Source organism: Narcine bancroftii, chromosome 3 (assembly GCF_036971445.1).
Source record: "Narcine bancroftii isolate sNarBan1 chromosome 3, sNarBan1.hap1, whole genome shotgun sequence".
In the NCBI taxonomy this organism is placed as follows: Eukaryota; Metazoa; Chordata; class Chondrichthyes; order Torpediniformes; family Narcinidae; genus Narcine; species Narcine bancroftii.
In genome coordinates this window covers 345,058,965-345,078,545 of record NC_091471.1, presented here as the reverse complement: position 1 = coordinate 345,078,545, position 19,581 = coordinate 345,058,965, and the positions used below count along the sequence as shown (strand labels likewise).

Below are 19,581 nucleotides of genomic sequence, written 5' to 3'. Positions count from 1 at the left end.
CGGACATCCATCCCGTTTCTCTGCAACGTCTAGTCTTTGAAGTTATTGATGGTGCATCTGGAACTCAGCAGGTCGTGCAGCATCCATGGGAGGAAGTAAAGATATATGACGGTTTTTGGGTCTGAGGCCATTCTCAAGGTCTGAGCAAAAGCAGGCAGGTATCTGGGAAAAAAAGGCTGGGGGAGGCGGGACAAAGGCAAAGACCAAAGAGAAAAAAGGCGGCAATGAACCTGCACAGGAGGACAGGCAAGGAAAGGCTGGAATTGATCAGGGAAGGATGATGGCTCTGGAGGAAAGGAGACAAAGGGAAAGGTAAAGAGAGACAGATCTAAAGGAAAAGAGACATGGGGATAGGGGAAGAGATGAGGGTTGGGGGGCTAATGGAAAATGGAGAAGTCAACGTTAGTGCCTCATAGATGGAGGGTTCCCAGACGGAATATGAGATGCTGTTCTTCCAATTTGCGGGCTGCTTCAGTCTGGTGACGCATGAGTCCATGGACAGACATGTCAGCATGGGAATGGGGTGGGGAATTGAAATGGGTGGCCACTGGGAATTTCAAGGTTCAAAATTCTTTTATTGTCATTTAACAAAAACTGATGCAACATTACACAAAATTGCATTTAGTCTTCCGTAAGGCAGTCAACGATTCACCATCAGAAGAAATTGCCAGGCTCCCAGTCAAAGAAGAATAAAAGAGAGTTCCTTCAGAGTCGCTGAGTGTCTGTGGATTCTTTTCCATTGTTCCCGCAACCTCCGCAGCCACACAGACTTCAGTCCAAATCATCGGCAGCCCGAGTTCCAGATCCAAACCGACATGATCAGGAAGCCTTCAGCACCTGAGGCCCCTCAGGAGCCCTTCTCACTCTCAGCACCCTCTTGTACCTCAGCCAGTCTCAAGCCAGTCTCCAGGAGTCCGCAGCCCGGTGTGCATCCCTCGACTGCAGTCGCCAACAGCCCGCAGCCTGCTTGGGTTCTTCACCTCGTTTCACCAACAGCCCACCACCTGCGGGTCCTTCGCCACAGAACCCCTCACTGGTCTTCTGCTGTTGTGACCGTCCCATGGTTGTCTCCTCTGCTTCTCCTTCTCAAATGAAGGGCGTTCTCCCCATTTTCTGGTGCCCTGCCTCAGTCCTCTGCTTTTCCGCAGTCTGTAACCCCTTGTGACTACTGATCACAGGATCTGCCATCTTGGGCGCAGACCCTGCAGTCACAGTATTTTAAAATAAAACCACCTTCAGCTCCATTTACAGGCCGCATAAAGTCTGTGCAGGGCTGACAGCCATTGGACTGGGCAGTTGAACCCTACGGGAAAATTGTGTCCCCACTCCCTGCTCTCTATGGGTCTGCATTTGCAGCAATACTGCCATTACAACAGCCCTGGGAAGTGCTGCCAATTTTCTTTAGCAACTGATAGCAACAAATAAATCCCCAGTGTGACAGAGTATATAAATGTGTTTTGCGAGATAAATTGGGAAAGGTTTGTTAGAGCAGGTCACACACAAACATTTTAAAACACAGAGTTTTTGCAGGAACTTTTGCAGCGTGCTCAGAGACTTCAATAATGGAGTGTTGTTTGCAGAAGGCAACAAATGTAACAACAGGCAGTAGCACCTCTGTCTGGAAAAAAAGAATCTACTGTCTGGAAGGTCATGTGATCTTTTCAAGCAGAGAGGAGAGAAAAAACAGGGCTTTGCTTTCAGAGTCGGAGGGAGAGAGAGAGAGTGGAGAGAGACACACAGATATCAATTCCAGAGTGTTACAGCCAGCAGATAGTAGCTGGGATTTGGACAGGGCAAGCTTTTGGAAGTCGGCCTGGTTAAAGCCCTTGTGGTCCATGCAGGAGGCGAGGACTGGCTGTCTGGTGTTTCCCTTGGAATAGGAGAAACAGAAAGGAACTCTGTGGTGACCTGAAAGAAAGAGGTTATCATCTCGAGAACCCTGAAAGGGGCAAGTATCGTCAGCAAGACACTGGAGTGACTGATTAAAAAGGAATCAGTTGTGGATGTCCTGGAACAAGAAAACTGTCTCTGAAAACCATCAAGAACCTTCCTGAGTGCTAACCATTTACCTGTTAAGCACCAAAGCCTGGTGAACTTTATTAATGTTAAATTATGTCCACAGTATAAGAATTGCATCAACCAGTGAGATTGGACTGTGAACCAAAGAACTTTTCTGAACTTACACACACATGCGCTTAGAATTAGAAGGGGGTTAAGTAAGTCAATAGAGATAAGTTCTATTGAAGAAGACCGCAGAGCCCACCTCACTGACAAAAGGCAAAGGAGGAAAAACCCAACACCCAACCCCAACCAACCAATTTTCCCTTGCAACCGCTGCAATCGTGTCTGCCTGTCCCGCATCGGACTTGTCAGCCACAAACGAGCCTGCAGCTGACGTGGACTTTTTACCCCCTCCATAAATCTTCGTCCGCGAAGCCAAGCCAAAGAAGAGATAAGTTAAAGTTTGATTCTATTTTCATGTTCAAAGATCATTAAAAGCAACCTTTGTTGTTGTGCATATCTATTGCTGCAGGGTTTTGGGGTCCTCTGGATTCGTAACACCCAGACCTATTTCATTATTACTTTATTAAACTATCTGCATTATCATTCACCTATGTTAACACTGCATTTACACTTTATTGGCAATGGCAGGATCTTGTACATCAATGTTAAATTGTACACTGGTACCTCATTTTTTTAAATTTACCGAAGACTAAAAATGGAAGCATTCTTGGTTGCATTTGTTCTTTTAATTATAATGCTCAGAAGTCTGGAGTTACAAGCTCAGTTGGTTGAGTTTATTACAAAAACTGCACACAAACTTTTAAAGGTAGCAGGGAAACTCAGTACTCCAAGACGTGTAAATGACCCGATTGCTTAGTCAGGTGAGAAGGTAAATGGATCATATGAGAACCTTTGTTTCGATTTAATCAATGACTTTCGCATGTGTGGCAGAAACCTAGCCAGTTCCTGAGTGCAAACATATGTCGTCCAAGTCAGATCGCGTGAAGGTCACGGAGACCTGACACTATACATGAAAAGTCAGCCAATAAGCAGCTGCAGTAGCAATCACTGAGAGCATGCTGGGATGGGCAGGTGTAGGCAACAAGGAAGGTCAAAGCCATCGGTCATTGCTGTCAAAGCTATAAAGGAGCTACATTTGCCCCATAGCCACTGCTTCAATCACTTTATCTCTTCTATAAACACTGGCAAATGTTAGGCCATATTGCCAACATGTAGGCATATGCCCATTTGATTAAAACATCTTGACTCAATCCCAATAAATTTGCAAAATGAAATGCAGCCTCTTTTGTACTTCAAGATGATGTATTTTGAGCAGAAACACTGGAGGTGCAAATTGCAAATGTGTGGCCCATGTATCTGTGATGAATTATGCAGACTCACTGCTGTACAGGATGTAAAACAGTGGCTGCTTTGTTTATAGCCACATTCACAATGTCGAGCAGGCCTAGAAGTTAAAGCAATCTGAAAGACAAAATATGTAATCAAAGCATAATAATATAACAAGACCATACCCTTCTCCATATCAAATAAAAGCAACATTCTGAAACCTTTAGAGAAACACAAAGATTGCAGATGCTGGAATCTTGAGCGACAAATAATTGCGAGAGGAACTCAATGGGTCAGATGGAAATCCATGGGTAGGAATGGTAAGTTACTGTTTCAGATCTGGGCCCCCTATTGAGACTAAAGTTAAAAGGGGATGATACCACATTATAAAGAGGAAATTCCTTGGGTGAGGGGCAGCAAGAGATAATAGGGTATAGGACATAAGTTGTGAGAGATATCATTAGCTTGTTATCACTTTCTTTGAGGGCCTTCAACATGTACAATGGATGGGAGTCTGAAGGTCTCCCTACTCACACCATAGGTGACATTCAATGAGAAAGCCTAGGTTGTTTCTTTTTCCATCCTGATGGGAGTCACTGATAGAGATAGTTTGAATACTTTGGAGAATAACACAACTTGTGTGGTGTCTTGTGAAACATTTGATGCTCTGACAATAGCTTTTTCCATGATGACCTTTCCAAAAGGACTCTTGTCATGTTGAGTTGCTTGCTTGCTTTCATGGTTTTATCACATTTTACAAAACTGTATCCCTAGGCTGTAGCAATGCTGATCTGAACTTTATGAGTTTCTCTGCTTTTGCTTGCCTGATCTTCCCTGCATAAATGTCCATCATCTATCTCCTAAGATATTTCTGGAGTTGTATATGTATGGTTTGTGCAAAAATGAGTCCAGTCTTTGAATGTAGTGATACTGTTTAGTGTCGTAAGAAATGCCAATGGATGCTACCTGACCCGTTGAGTTCTACAAGCATCTCATTGTTTGCTTTCCGATTAAGTTCTAACCTCAACTTATATGGAGCAAATGTGCTTGAATTGTGGGAGTTCCTTTGACTTATAATTAGCCAACTTTATGTTCAAATCCATTAAGCTGATAAACGGAGGCAGCAATGAGTTAGAACTTGCTTTTGTTTCCTAACTGAAGAAACCAGCCCTGTCACAGAACGTACGGTTGTCAGCCAACTTTGGTATGGTCAGCTTAACATCTTGGGATTTTTGACACATTGAAATGTTTGGCTACTGTATTTTCTCACCCTTTCATTTTACGGAGGGTGTTAATACTTGCTTGTGTTATGGAATTTCTTCCATCACAGAGTGTTAAATGAAGTTACAGTGTCAGCGATCTGGACTGGGGATCGAATCCCACACTGTTAGAAGTTGGTATGTTCTCCCTGTCTCTTCCATCTGGGAGCTTTGGTTTCCTCCACTGTTCAAAATGTACCAGAGGTTGTAGGTTAATTGAGCAGCATGGACTCGTGGGCCGAAATGGCTTGTAGCCGTGATGTATGTCTACATTTTTTAAAAAGTAAATAGAAGATATAGAATGTAATAAGAATATGAAAATATCTCATGAATGAATTATTTCATATTTTAATACTTGTTCAAACGCAAAATATTAATATGGCCCACCGAAATGTATTCTATTCATGCCATGAAACACGAAAGTCTGCAGACACTGCAGTAAAAACGCAGCAAAGTTGGCAGAACTCAATAGGTCTCACAGCATCCATAGGAGTTAAATATATATTTCTGACATGAAGCTGAGTTCCTTCAGCTTTTCTGTTTTTACTTTAGTTAATGCTCTATCTTCTTCTATAATTGAATGATAATTCAAGTCTTCAAAGAAATGAAGACAGAATAAATTTAAAGGGATACTTACTTGCACAAGAGGCTGTATATTGCTGGAGAATGGCATTGGGAGCTGTACACAGGGCCAAGGTCATGTCAGAATCAGATTCAAAATTCATTGCCATGAACAAATCACAAAATTAGGTGTTTTGTGGCAGCCTCATAGTGGAAACATTCGTATTATAAACCACCTTAAGTCAATAAATATATATGAAAAATAAGGCAGTGCCTTTGGTTCATTGATTATTTAGGAATCTGATGGCAGCGGGGAAGAAGCTGAGCTTGTGCCGCTGAGTGCTCGTCTTTAGGCTCCTGTACCTTTTTCCTCATGGCAGCAGAGTGAGAGGGAGCCTGGGTGGTGGGAGCCTTTGACAATAGAGGCTGCTATTTTTAAGACACCACCTCTTGTAAATGTCCTTGATGGGTGAAGTCTGGTGTTTGTGATGTCGCAGGTGGCTGATAGGCTTATGAGAGTCTGGTGCCTGTGATGTCGCAGGTGGCTGATAGGCTTATGAGACATAGCCTACCTCTTGAAGCCCTTCATGATGGTTATATTTTCAGAATATCTTTTGATTTTGAATTGGCTTAATGGTTATTTTGATAAACGTGTAGTGAGATGTAGAATCAGCAATATTGTGTGTCAGATGGCAATTAGAGCACAAAGCAAACTGGTTTGCTTTTATCTCATGATCATGTAGCCAAATTCTTCTATAGAATGTTAACTGCCAGTTTGGAAAGTTAAGCATTCATGTTATTTTCTTCATTGTGGAACTGAAGACAGCATAACATTAGGAGAAAGATTATCTCTCTACACATTATAAATTTCCACATCAAGCCAAGTCAATTTTAACGTCATTTGATTGTACAAATATAACCGGATGAAACAGTATTCTCCAGCCCTCAGTGCAAAACATGCAGGCACACAACCAGACATAACACGCATGGAGACAAACAACACGTATGCAGGACATGTATTTCATCTATACAAATAAATAAATATGAGAGTCTTGTGTGAGCAGTTTCTTTGGTCGTTCAGCATTCTCAGTGCTTGTGAGAAGAAGCTGCTCCTCAGCCTGGTGGTGCTGGGTTTGATGCTCCTCTATCTCTTCCCTGATGGGAGCAGCTGAAAGACGCATGAGGTACACTTCCAACTCTAAGTTGTTCAATGTCAAACTCCCTCAATGATACATGTTGTATTTTTCTGAAATTGTCTTTGGTCTGGACTGAAACAGTCCTTCCACGATTTCAGGAAAATAAGTTTCAAGCTTCAGAAAAATTGACTTTCTTCCTCCTAAGTGTATTGCTTTATTTGAAATGCATTGTAGCATCTGTTGTGTGTCATCTAGTCTGAATCAATTTGTGTATTAGTTTTTAAATTATCCATTACACAACTATCATTATTTTCCTTTAATAAGACTATCCTCCATAGTTAGGGAGGGAAAATAACACAAGCAAATATGGGTCTGAAATTAACTCTTCATAAATATGTTTTCTTTTTTTCAATTATTGCCACAGCTGTTGCACTTTTATCTCTGAATCAGATATTCGACCCCAGTCTTAATGCTTGAACATATAATCTATGCTGTTAGTTGAGACTTTTCAAGGAGATATTGTCAAGCTCAGGTGAAGTGAAAGTTCCCTTAGCACTTTCCAAACAAGTTCCTGAAACTCGCATTATGTCATGATCACCTTTTATCCCTTCAACAATGCAGATTTTCTTGATATTCATCCCATTGCCTGCGTCAGCCAGATAGGTTTCTTCATTTTCCAAAATTAGAACTTCAAAAATATTCCATTGGCTTTTACTTACACCCAGGAGTCATGAAATGCATTATTTGAATCCCAATTTTTTTCTTCCTTTCTGTGGATCCCAATTTCATCAACATACTAACTGAGGAGAGAAATAAATTCTGCTGAAGGTCAGATGTTACTGATGTTGATGAAAGGAAGGTGAATTATCTTTGTGTCGTGATAAAATGTTGGCAGGTTATGGGCTCCTGACTGCGGGAAAAAAAAACTTGTGTCCGTGCAAAATTTTGATTAAATTTTATTGATGAGCAGATGATGAAAGTGTTGATTAGTAAATTGACAAAACAATTTTAAAATGCTCCTCAGCAGGCAATAAAAATTTGAGACCACACCTAGTTGTTGTTGAATTCAAATGATATGCTTTAATATGCAACCTGCACGAAAAGTTGGGCGCTAGTTTGCCTTTTAAACTTTCTTTAGGAAACAACTGCCACAACTGAGGTCTGAGAGATGTTGATAAAGTGTTGTGAAGAATGAAATCACTTCTTTAAGTGAAATAGCAGTCTTTGGAAATAAATTGGCTGATTCTATTACAGAAACTATTAGATATTTGGAATTGAATTTCCTCTGGAAATTATATTCATATTGTAAATGTCCCAACAATTTATTTGAAATGAAAATCATTCGATAGACAACACAGAGTCACTGCTACCATCAAATGAAATGATAATATAAGTTAAATAATGAATAGAAATAAATTTAAACGCTTAGCCCTAATGAACTCTACTCTCACGATCATTTTGGTCTGGAGGGAGTCACGTGATGGAGTAGTGGCCGGACGGTGAACTCCAGCCCTCTCCAGAAAAGTCGGGAAAAACAAGAGAAAATACAAAGGCACAGAAATACAAGTTAAATAAAAGTGAGTATAAAGGTGGAAAGAAGATGGAGACAAAAGGAGAAAAATCAAAATCAACGGAAAGAAGAGAGGAAGAGAAGACAACGGAGGAAAAAGGTGAAGGCCTTACCTGTCCGAAGAGGCCCGCTGTGGAGAGAAGACCCCACTACCTCAGGTCGGTAGAAAGAGAACTACAACAATGGCTCACAGAGCCGAGTAAAAGTGCGCAACCGCGCATGCGCGACTCCTCGCGCATGCGCGATGCGCATGAAAAAAAACACACCGACGGGAGGGGGGACCAGCTGGAGAGTCGATCTCCACAGCCGGCAACGACAGCTGCAGAACACCTGCAGCAAGAAGAGACCACAGAAGACAATGGAAACAAGAAAGAAGAGGAGGAAAGGGCAGCAAAGAAACAACAGATGGTCAACCCAGAGGAAGAAGAGGAAGAGTACAGTGAAATAGAAGAAGAAAAGAAAGGCAAGGTAAAGGAGGTACTTGCTCTTGTTAGAGGATACATGGAGTCATTTAAAGAATGGCAAACACAGGAATTCAATGATTTAAGAAGAAGAATAAACAACACAGAAAAGAAAATAAATAAAATGGATATGACCTTAACAGAAATGGGGAAAAAAATGGACAAGATGGAAGAACGGGCAATAGCAGCAGAAATGGAGGTAGAAGACTTAAAAAAGAAATTGGAGGAATCTAATAAAAAAACTAAAGAGACACAAGAATTACTAGCCCAAAAAATAGATATAATGGAAAATTATAACAGAAGAAATAACATAAAGATAGTGGGCCTTAAGGAAGATGTAGAAGGCAAGAATATGAGGGAGTTTATAAAAGAATGGATCCCTAAGGCCCTAGGATGTCCAGAACTACAGCAAGAAATGGAAATAGAAAGGGCACATAGAGCATTGGCCCCTAAACCACAACCACAACAAAAACCAAGATCTATTGTAGTAAAATTCCTAAGATATACTACAAGAGAAAAGGTACTGGAGAAGACAATGGAAAAAGTAAGAGAGGGCAACAAACCACTGGAGTATAAAGGGCAAAAAATCTTCATTTATCCAGATATAAGCTTTGAACTCCTAAAGAAGAGAAAAGAGTTCAATGCAGCAAAAGCGATTTTATGGAAGAAAGGATATAAATTTACACTGAAGCATCCTGCGGTATTGAAAATATTTATTCCAGGACAACAAAACAGTCTATTCTCGGATCCAGAAGAAGCACGAAAATTTGCAGAACAATTACAAAAATAGACTGAGGGATGAAGACGGGTAATGAGAGCAAAAATTATCACGATTGATATGTATGTGGGTAAAGACAAAAATAGACTGAGGGATGAAGACGGGTAAGGAGGGTAAAAATGACCACGATTGATATGTATGCGGGTAAAGAGGTATAAGAGTGAATAGAGACAATGGGCATATGTGAAAGTATCTGTAATTAGAGGAAAACATAGAGAGTATAGACAAGAATTAATAAGGGAAGGTAATGGAATAGAGAGAATAAGGAGGGAACTAAAAGAGTGACCTTTGTGACATATAAAAAACGAAATCTTTTCTGGGGGGGGCTGGGTGGGGGAAAAGAGCGGTCACTGCAAAATCAGTTGACGCTTGCGAGTGGATTCGCAAATCCAAATGGAGAGGGGAGATGTGGTTGTCCGACAAGGGATAAAGGGCAACTCAGGAGGGGAAGGGGAGATTGGGGATAAAGAAGATAGAAATAGGAGAATAAGGAAAATGTTGGATGTTGTAGGAATGTTGTCTGGTAAAGAGTTGAAAATAAGAAAACAGAAATGGAAAAGGAGGAAAGGTAATGATGGAAAAACGGAAAGAGAAGATAAACAAAATATAAAATGGCTACGCTGAACTATATGACTCTAAATATTAATGGAATACATAACCAAATTAAAAGGAAGAAACTACTAAATTTACTGAAAAAGGAAAAAATAGATATAGCATTTGTCCAAGAAACACACTTAACTGAATTGGAGCACAAGAAATTAAAGAGAGATTGGGTAGGACATGTAACAGCAGCATCGTATAATTCAAAAGCAAGAGGAGTGGCTATATTAATTAGCAAAAATGTGCCATTTAAAATAGAAGAGGAAATAATAGATCCAGCAGGGAGATATGTTATGATAAAATGTCAGATATATTCAGAGCTTTGGAATCTACTTAATATATATTCACCTAACGAAGAAGATCAAAAGTTTATGCAAGATATCTTTTTGAAGGTAGCTAATACGCAAGGGAACATACTAATAGGAGGGGATTTCAATCTGAATTTGGATCCAAATATGGATAAAACGGGGAAAAAAATTAATAGGAAGAACAAAGTAACCAAATTTATAATTAAATCAATGCAAGAAATGAAACTTGTGGACATATGGAGGAAACAAAACCCAAAAGAAAAGGAATACTCATACTACTCGACTAGACATAAAACATACTCAAGGATAGACCTATTCCTGTTATCAGCCCACATACAAGGGAGAGTTAGGAAAACGGAATATAAAGCTAGACTATTATCGGACCACTCACCCCTGTCATTGGCAATAGAGCTAGAAGACATCCCTCCAAGAATGTATAGATGGAGATTAAACCCCATGCTACTTAAAAGACAGGATTTTAGAGAATTTATTGAAAAACAATTAAAAATGTACTTTGAAGTAAATACGGAATCAGTGGAAGATAAGTTTATACTATGGGACGCAATGAAAGCATTCATTAGAGGGCAAATAATAAGTTATGCAACCAAGATGAAGAAGGACTATAATCAGGAAACAGAGCAGTTGGAAAGGGAAATAATAAACATAGAAAAAAAATTAGCAATAAAGGAAGATACAACCAAAAGAAGAGAATTGGCGGATAAAAAAATAAAATATGAAACATTACAAACATATAAGGTGGAGAAGAATATAATGAAGACAAAACAGAAATATTATGAACTAGGGGAAAAAACACACAAAATCCTAGCATGGCAGCTTAAGACAGAGCAAACTAAGAAAATGGTATTGGCAACAAGGAAAAAAGACAAACAAATTACATATAATCCAAAAGAAATTAAGGAAAACTTCAGAGAATTCTATGAACAATTATACCGAACCGAAAACGAAGGGAAAGAAGGGAAAATAGATGAATTTTTGACTAAAATTGAACTACCAAAACTACAAATAGAGGAACAAAATAAATTAACAGAACCATTTGGAACAGTAGAAATACAAGAGATAATAAAAAATTTACCAAATAATAAGACACCAGGAGAGGATGGACTCCCAATAGAATTCTACAAAACATTTAAAGACCTAATAATACCGCCCCTCCTGGATGTAATCAACCAGATTGATGAGACACAAAACTTACCAGATTCATGTAAAACAGCAATAATTACAGTGATACTAAAACAAGGGAAAGATCCACTCTCACCAGCGTCATATAGACCAATATCTCTGCTAAACACAGATTATAAGATAATAGCTAAACTATTAGCGAACAGATTAGCAGAACAGGTACCGAAAATGGTAAATTTAGACCAAACTGGATTTATCAAAAAAAGACGCACAACAGACAATATTTGTAAATTTATTAACTTAATTCATGCAGTAGAAGGAAATAAAGCACCGGCAGTAGCAGTTGCTTTAGACGCAGAGAAGGCCTTCGACAGAGTAGAATGGAATTACTTGTTCAAAGTATTGCAAAAATTCAGTTTACCGGAGAAGTATATTAATTGGATTAAAGCATTATATAAGGGACCGTTAGCGAAAGTGACAGTAAATGGACATGTATCAAAGCAATTTAACTTAAGCAGGTCAACACGGCAGGGATGCCCACTATCACCATTATTGTTTGCGCTAGCTATAGAACCACTAGCAGAATCGATAAGAAGAGATAATAATATAAAAGGAATAAAAATAAAAGACAGGGAATATAAAATCAGTCTGTTTGCGGATGATGTGATAGTGTACTTAACAGAACCAGAACTATCAATAAAAGAACTATATAAGAAATTGAAGGAATATGGAGAAGTGTCGGGATACAAGATAAACGTAAATAAAAGTGAAGCAATGCCTATGAATAACGCGGATTTCTCAAAATTTAAGGAGGAATCCCCATTCAGATGGCAAACGCAGGCAATAAGATACCTAGGTGTGCAAATAAACAAAAATCTAGGCCAATTATATAAACTCAATTACAATCCACTAATGAAAAAATTACAGGACGATTTAGAGCATTGGAAAGAGCTACCACTAACACTGATAGGAAGGATAAACTGTATTAAAATGAACATTTTTCCAAGGATACTATACTTATTTCAGGCATTGCCAATACAACTGACAGAAAAATTCTTCAAAGAGTTAAAGAAAATAATAAGGAGATTTTTATGGAGAGGGGGGAAACCGAGGATAGCACTAGACAAATTAACAGAATGGTATAAACAAGGAGGCTTACAATTGCCAAACTTCAAAAATTATTATAGAGCCGCACAATTAAGGTACCTATCAGATTTTTATCAAACAAGGGAAAAACCAGACTGGACGAGACTAGAATTAGATAAAATAGGGGAAAAGATACCTGAACACATATTATATAAATGGGACGAAAAATTGGTACAACATAGAACTTCTCCAGTATTACACCATCTCCTCAATATATGGAAGAAGATTCATGTAGAAAGAAATAAAATAAATTACCAAATACCAAAACTAATATTGACGCAAAATAAGCTACTCCCTTTTACAATAGACAACCTTGCCTTTAGAAAATGGGAAAAAAAAGGGATTAAAAGAATAGAAAATTGTTTTTCAGGAAGTAGATTCTTATCCTTTGAACAAATGAGAGATAAGTACAATATAACGGGAGATACAGCGCTGGCATATTACCAACTGAGATCCTACTTGAAAGATAAATTAGGAAGCAACTTGAGTTTACCAGAGGGAAGTAACCTTGAATATGTGATTACAGATACAATGTTAATCAAAAAATTTATAAAAAATATGTATATTAAACTGCAAGAAAAGGAAAATGAGGAAACAAATGGTAAAACTAAACAAAAATGGGAACAAGATTTAAATATAAAGATAAAAAAGGAAACATGGGAGAAGTTATGCTCTGGAACGATGAGAAATACAATAAATACGAGGCTGCGTATGATACAATATAATTGGTTACACAGACTATACATTACACCGCAAAAGTTAAATAAATGGGACCCAACAGTATCTGATAGATGTTTTCGATGTAAAAAAGAAAGGGGAACAACAATTCATGCAATCTGGACATGTGAGAGAGTAGAAAAATTTTGGGATGATCTCAATCAGATATTAAATAAAATAACAGAAAACAATATACCAAAGAATCCAGAGATCTTTCTCCTAAGTAACATAAAAAATAAAGAATTTGGAATTGACTTGGAGGATGCACAAAAAAGATTTGTTAAGATAGCCCTAGCCGTAGCAAAAAAATGTATTATGTCAACCTGGAAGTTGGAAGATAATTTGAAAATACAACAATGGTATATAGAAATGAATAAATGTATTCCATTAGAAAAAATAACATATAGTTTAAGAAATAATATTGAAATATTCGAACAAGTATGGGAGCCTTACATTAAATACAATAGCGAAAACCTACCGGGAACAAACATTACCTAAGTTGATGGAAGGAGAAGAAAAGAAAAGAATGGACTCAGTAGAATTTCTGGTGTATTTTTGTTGAATGACAACATTGACTAACTGAATTAATGCAACCTAGATTGTATAACTAAAATGGATGAGAGGGGGGGGGGATGGGGGGGTGGCTTGGGAGGAGGGAGGGGGGAGGGAGAAAAAGTCACTGTAAATGTGTGGAAAAGAAAAAGTGTATATCATGGCTATTGTGATTTATGGTGTGAAAAATAAAAAACTTAAAAAAAAAAGATCATTTTGGTCTGATTGTTAAAATTCTCTTACTACATGGAATCATTGTTTCTCCATTTATATTGGAATATTTATATGCTGCTTTTATTTTTCATATTCATGATATTCAAAAAAGGCATGGCATTTTTAAAGTAAGAGACCTTCTAAAATAACAGATTTTTCAGAAACAAGAAGATACATTTCTTTATGAGTATTGCATAATGTAATTCCTCAGACCTATCTTGAAGGAACATGGGCGGGGGTTAAGCTCTCTCAATGGCATTAATACCTCCTGAGTCAGGCAATAGGTCTCTTATAAATCAAAGGTGAGGAAGGAACAGAAGTGATTCCACAGTCCCTGCAAGGAAGCAATATGAACCACTTGTGAACAGGTTTCCTCATTCTTCAGAAATTCCGTGAACCACTGTGTCTTGGGACAAAACCCCATCTCAGAGTTACACACCCGCATGCTGTCTCCAATCAGAATCAGTCAGGATTCCTAAGTCCACAAATTACTAACTGTTCTGGGATGCTCAGTTGGTGCCTGGAGCTACCAACTCCTGGTTAAAGGAGACTTGATATAAAATTTAGATCAGGCCTGAGGCTAGTACAGACCAATGAAGGTAATTATTCCCTTTGCACACTTACTTACTGCCCATTTTGTACTAAAATCAAACCTTTTTCCTTTTAGGTTTGTGAAGAATTTCAATTCAGCTCAGGGACCAACTAACTACGAGCAAACTTGATTGAGCAATGTTTTTAAAAAAACCAGATTGTAGGTGTTGGCAAGTAAAAATCATGCCCACATCTTCTGGAGATATAGTTAGGACAACCACATCTTGAAAAAAAATTACACATTGAGATCGTCACTATTTTAATACAAATTGCACACATTTAGCTGTTTAATGAGAGTTGGTGATTATTAAGGAGTTTAACTTTTTTTTCAAATTTGTATGGTATTGGCAGAGGTTTCAATTATCACATTGTTTCTTAATTTGTTCTATATTGTAAGTGTATGTGTAATATTAAGATTTAATCTGGACCAATGCAAGATGCCATTTTAATATTTTCTACCCACTGTAATATCTTAAAAAACTATCTCATTGCTTGACTGAGCTTCCTTCCATTAAATTCACCAAGATTTTGTTCTTATAACCATATAACAATTACAGTACAGAAACAGGCCATGTCGGCCCTTCTCGTTCTGCACTGATTTAAGTGAACTCCACTAGTTCCACCTGCTTGCTCCCTGCCCATAACCCTCCAACCCCCTCACATCCATGTATTCATCCAACCTCCTCTTAAATGACAAAATTGACCCTGCTTCAACCACCTCTTCCAGAAGGTCATTTCACTCAGCCACCACTCTCTGAGTGAAGAAGCTTGTGCCACATATCAAATTAAAATTTACTTATGTATATATATTGGCTTGGCCATGATAGGCCTGAGAGAAATTTACATTCCAAGAAGTGTCTTGAATTGCAATCATCTTTTTTGCATATTGATGCACAATAATTGAACAGCTGTGATGGAACATTCATGCCTGACTTCCTTGGCTTGATCATGATGTCTTGTATTACGATTATTCTTCGCAAATCCCTTGAGTAGAACAATCAGCGAATGCCTCAGTGGCATCGTCTCACATAATGCCACTGAAACATTTGCAACGAAGTTCAATGGTCTATCAGATTTTAGCATTCCTTGCCCATGAAGGATGTCTGGCACAGGCCTTTCCTCTATGCTAATCATCAAATTTTTACAATAAATTTGTGCCAGAGGTGCATTCCTGATCTCTTATTTTGCTAGTGAGCTTGCAAAGATCTCTGTCAAGGACCCACAATCTCTTCACGAGCCTCTTTCAAAAATAGGAACTATATCCCATCAGGCTCAGGATAATTTTCCATTATTAGTGCTCTTCAACAGACCCAACCCCACTTATTTCATGATCGCAAATTGCCCACATTCTCCACAATACGCTCCATGTCACTGTCCATGTCCTTCTCCTTAGTAAATACTGTTGCAAAGTACTCGCCCATTTCCTCTGACTCCAAGCATAAATTCCTTCCTTTGTCCTTGAGTAGACTGATCCTCTCCCAAGTCATTCTCCTTGTTTTTAATGTAAGTATAAAATTATTTAATGCCACTCTCTCAGGACATCTTGTGGCCCTTTTAGGCCTTCTTAATGCCCTGCATGAGCTCTTTCTTGCAATCTTTATATTCCTCTAGAGGCCTGTCTGACAGTAGCTCCTAAACCTTATCTATATGTTTCCTTTTTCTTCTTGATTAAGTTTGTGGCTGATCTTGACATCTAAGATTCTCTTGCCAGTCTCCAAGAGGCCCATCCTCTGAGTCTTTCCCTTTCACTATCTCTCTATCTCCTTTCCTTCAGCTCCCTCTCCATTCAGGGAACTACAACCTCTCACTCTCTCCCACCACCTACAACCTCTCACCCTCCAACCCATATCCACCTATGACCTCTTACCTGTTGGCCTGTGCTTCTCCCCCTACCTTTCTTCCCTCCTCTCCTCTCCTCCACTCCCTCCCCCCCCCCCCCCCCCCCACCGCCCACCTTGTAATTCTGGTCCTGTCTGTTTTTTGATCATACCTTGCCAAAAGGCTCAGGCATAAGGCAGTGGTTATATCCCTTTGCTCCCAATAGATTTAACGTGACCTGATGAGTTGCTTCAGCACTTTTGTATATTTCACAAGGACTAACCCCTTTTGGCCATGCTCCTTGACATTTTCAGCATTTTACAAATGAATTCAGATCTAAAAATTATTTAGGTGGATCATTGACTGTAATAAAGAGAATTATTTCCATTTGATACTTTGATGCCTGCACCATCTTTCTTTCAATGGTATTACTGCTGCCAAGCTATTATAATTGCTTGTGGTCTCTGACATGAAACTCCCCTGTGTTCCTCTTTAAATTTTAAATCGTACATCTGATCAATTTACAACTAGAAGCAGAAACTAATCTTCCCCATTTGTTAGATTAGCTATCTCAATGTAAGCTCATAATTAACTTACTTTTCCAATGTACACTTCGATTTGCCAGGATATATGAAATTTTCCATATTTGTTCTTCTTTTCCAGTGAAAAATACACCATGTGCCCATTTTAATTTTTTTTTCTCCCCATTCTCTCCTTCAGTTTTGATCAATGGCTTTTCAATTTTCACCTTTGACAGTTTATTAATCTTTCTTGAGGACTTTCTGTCAAGTTCCATTTTCCTCATTCTACAAGCCCTTTCCTGCTCTTTCACTCGTTATCCCATTCCACATGTGCATTCCTTTGTGTAACAAGAGATTTTGTTCCCGCCTTTGTCATAGAGTAACATACAGAACTATTCAGAAATTACTGAGATTTTTTACAACAAATTCTTAACCCCATTTCAAATAACTGAAAATGGTTCTTGTTTATTGTACGTATGAAAAATTTCTGCCTTTCATGTTTCTGATATACTTTGTCACTGTCAAAGCTATTTAATTACTGTATCAGTGCCAGGTATTTATCCTCCTCACATTTGAAATTCATATCAACTATTTATTTTTCAATAACAAAAATTGATTACTGCTTCTCCTCAAGATTCTCATGTACTTCAATTGCTGTTTAAGTTCATACTTTCTGTGGAAGATTAACATTACCAAAAGGCTGAGTGAAAGTTTCAGTTTATCTGCAGTAATATCTTATGTTGCCAAAGACTATGTATTTCATTAATGGAAATAAAGTTTATTGGATTTTTACAAAGAGAATTAAACTTGGTGCTCTAGAATTAAATTTGAAGGTCAAGATATAGAAATGATTAGTTCTTCCATGATCCAAAACCTGCTCACTGGGTTTTGATCTTCTCTGAAAGATGAGGATAAAAAGGGGGAAAGAAAGGACAAATGTGGTAGGAAAATGGAGAATAACTCCATGCTAATAAACAAGACCAGATGGTTCAATGCAAAGCAGAACCATGATGCACTATCTGCCCAACCATCATGAGATCAACCTGGTATGGCTATTTTTGTCTTCACCGACAAAAATTGTCTGTAAAGGAAACAAATCAATGAAAACCTACAATTTGTCACACGAGTCAAAGGATACCCACAGCGATATCCAATGTGCTGATTCATTTTTCTGTGTTTCACATTTGTCCAAAGCATCATTGAGAAAGATGAAGTCAACCAGCCCTAATCATTGCTGGACACTTTCTCCCCCCACCAGCACTGTGGAGTAGAACAGCTAGTAGAACTAAAAAACAAACACCAAAACTATGAGCTGCAATCTTGATCAGACAATAAAACTGCTGAAGCGAGTCAGGCAGAATCCATGGGTAGTAATGGTTAGTCAACATTTTGGGTCAGGGCTATTTTTCACTGTAATTGCAGAAAGTGCGATATATCTCCTACATCTCCGTCCTCATTTCTATCTAAGGCCAAATACAGACCTTCCAGGTGAGGTAGAGCTTCGCACATGGATCAACCTTATCTGCTGTATTCAGTGCACTTGGTGTGGTCTCCTCTATGTTGGTGAGACTGTGGTGAATCTGGCTCCACCCCATCCTGTGACTGCACCCGTGGCTTCTCCCTCTTGACCCTGTATAAAGGCTCCATCACCAAAGCTCCTCCCCAGAAAGCCTGGGTCGCAGCACAGGATGGCCTTCAAGTTTATTGTAAATAAAAAGCCTTTATTTGCAAGTGGATGTTCTAGTGAGAGCTAATGGGAGTGCGCGGGGAGTAAACAGCGATGAATGCAGAGTGGCAGTAAATGGATACTTGGACTTGCTTGGTCTAGGGACTGTTCCTATGATGGAGAGCTTTCCCCTTAGCTCTATGGCAGCTGTCTATGCTATTGCAATGAGATTACCCAGGAGTCAGCTCTTTCAGAACTGACTTGCTCACCTGCAACCAGGTAGGGCAATCATGAACTCTGCAGGTAGTAGCCATCATCTAATATTTTGTGTGTGATTCCAGATGAATCAAATTATTTGTTTTAATGCAAGTAGAACTAAGTAGAAAATACACAGAAGGTCAGGCAAAGTTTTAGTTCAATAATCCTTCATTTGGACTGGAAAAGTGCTTTTCAACTAATTATTTTTTCAACTATATTTTTTAATGGAGTTTTTAACCAATTTCACAGTTAGTTGTAGGTCACTCAGTTGGATACCGATTACATATCACCTTCCCTTAGGAAGATTGTATACCAAATTTCTAGGGAAATATGTTGGTCGTAACACAGTATTTAGTCTGGAATAAATTAGGTGCACTTCAGATATGATATCCCAAAGCCACGTATCTAGATTATTCACCTGCCCAGGTTATTGAGTAGTTTCCCCACTAAAGTCAGTCTTTACGAAAAGTCACAGTCTGTGTTCTCCAATGCATCACACTGAGTGGTTCCTGCAAGTCCTTTTCATTTGAGATTTAGCTTTCAGAATGTAACATGTTTCACTGTTCAGCTCTATTATGGTCTGAATTATTATACACAAAGCTCTCCTTCAAGTAGTGCCAACAGTCTTAATAAATAATTAAACTGTTCTTTTGACTTTTGGATTGCAAATTCCCTGAACTTCAAAATAGATTGAAGTCGCAAAGAACAGCTGTAAATCATTAATAATCCACTCTTGCACTCTTGATCCAACCCACAATCTTCTAACTACGAGCACATTAACTGTAAATAAAAGAAACCTTTGTATCTTGCCAAAAGCAGTCAGCTTTTGAACAGCTTTGCTAGAAATTTCAAGCACACAATCAGATGCATGTGTGGGGACAATCTGTAAAGAAGTGTAGTCCCGTAAAATTCAGGCTATAAATCCCATTCACTTG

The 19,581-nt window shown here is 38.6% G+C and overlaps 1 protein-coding gene and 1 long non-coding RNA gene across 2 annotated transcripts in view; one reads left to right on the top strand and one right to left on the bottom strand.

Moving 5' to 3' along the window:
* Positions 1 to 19,581, top strand: part of LOC138759330 (heparan sulfate glucosamine 3-O-sulfotransferase 3A1-like) — a 140,735-nt gene that overhangs the window by 104,934 nt on the left and 16,220 nt on the right. The window lies entirely within an intron of this gene.
* LOC138759333 (uncharacterized) lies at positions 2,745 to 5,627 on the bottom strand. The gene is made up of 3 exons (XR_011354785.1): positions 5,248 to 5,627; positions 4,622 to 4,877; positions 2,745 to 3,486 (listed from the first exon to the last, which is right to left on the bottom strand). It is a non-coding gene; the product is annotated as an uncharacterized lncRNA (long non-coding RNA).